We start from the raw sequence: 1,884 nt of genomic DNA, 5'->3' as shown, positions 1-1,884 counted from the left end.
TAATTTAGGTAGCAGGCAGGGACCCTCTTCGGAGGTAGCCCTGCTCAGGTATTGGCGCCCCTGCCTATGTGAGTCCCAGAGCACACTGACCCGGTGTGTAGCATCTGGTAAGGGTCCCAGCTCAGGGTTACGAGTGAAGCCCTCAATGGAATCTACAGCAGAGAAGATGGACTTCTGAATGGTGGAGATTGCGGAAGAGGCAGTCCAGTGCTTAGGGAATAATATAAGTACGCTTGGCATCAGTAGTGTCTGTTTCCCATGTCAGGGGCGGCTGCAAGGGCGTCTGTTCCCCAGGTAAGGGGCGGCCTAAATAATTGCTGGCAGTAGCTCTAAAATGCCTTTGGGAGTGGCGACCCCATTGTAATCAATGCTCCTGAATAAGATTCGGAGTGGCCAACCCTGAAGGCGTTTAGTCTTCACCCCTAGTAAATTTCTTTACTCGTTCGCATACGATGATAAACAACGATGCAGATGTCACTACTCCAGGGAGTATCCAATCTCCCGTCACCAATGGTGGCGCATTCAGGCCTTCGGATTCTGGGGAGCCTGACCTCATCGTGCGGGGAAAGTCGGAGTTCCCCAATATCACCAACCTATTGAGACCCAAAACTGTCACGCACTTTGGAACCATCAATATTCAAACCCTCTGTAAGACCGGAAAACTCAAGCAATTGACCGACATCCTGCATAAGCGCAAAATTGCAATAACAGCAGTCTAAGAAACCCGATTTACTGATGATGTGGCTTTTGAGTCAGAAGGTTATAGAGTAATCAAGGGGAAACCAGCGTCTAAGAACACACATAGCTCCAGCGTTGTTGGTACAGCTTTTTAGTACGACGTGATATAATGGATTCTGTCATCAGATTTACATCAGCTAGCGAACGCATCTCTGTTAAGATGTGGCAACAAGGGATACTCTATTGTAAATGCACATGCTCCAGTTAATGAAGACAATAAGAAGAACCCTGAAAAGGTCCAAAGTTTCTGGCAGATGCTAGAAGACGAGATCGGTAAGATCCCCGGTCTCCATGTCAAAATACTCGTAGGTGACTTCAACGCTCAACTGGGAAAAGAATGACAGTACCAAGATATACCGGGGCCTTACACAGCACATAGACAAACAAACAAACACCAAAGGCAAGCGCTTAATTGAACTGTGTAGATTATATCAGTTGAAGATCATGTCCACAGTTTTTCCCAGAAAGCCAAAATACCAGACCACCTGGCAATCACCAAACGCAGCTATAGGATCATTTCAAATCGATCATGTTGCAATCAGTGTAAAATGCAGGAAAGAGATCATGAATGTCAGAGTTTGTAAAGGTTGGAATGTTGATTCTGACCATTTCTTCACACAAATAAAGACCAGATTACTGCCCAAACGAAATATACCTTCTATCACAGTTCCACCAAGGATTAATCTCCAATTCCTATCGGAGAATAAAGAACGTTTTGCAACTGACATCTTGCAAAAAGATATGAAAGACTGGAACCAACTGAAGTCCACCATATGCGAAATGACCAATAACCTCGGACAACCTTGAAGGAAGAGACGACATAGATGCTGGAATACTGAATGCGATCTTGCAGTTGATGAGCGCACCGCAACGTGGACGAAGTGGTACTCGACTAAACAAAAGGAAGACTGGGAAAATTTCAGAATGATGCGGGAACTGTCGAGTAAGACCATCAGATGTGTGAAAAGATCTTACGATCGGTCAAGACTGGAGAAAGATGAAGAATTCAAAATGTACAACACCAGAAACTTTTATCGGGCCTTCAAAGAGGAACTCTCGGGTTATAAACCACAATGTCTTCACTTTAAGAATACAGACGTGGAGTTGGTCACCTGTAACCACCGGAACGTGGAACTTCGGGCAAAC

This window comes from Anabrus simplex, chromosome 3 (genome assembly GCF_040414725.1).
Source record: "Anabrus simplex isolate iqAnaSimp1 chromosome 3, ASM4041472v1, whole genome shotgun sequence".
NCBI lineage: Eukaryota > Metazoa > Arthropoda > Insecta > Orthoptera > Tettigoniidae > Anabrus > Anabrus simplex.
Note: the sequence above shows the minus strand (reverse complement) of the source record.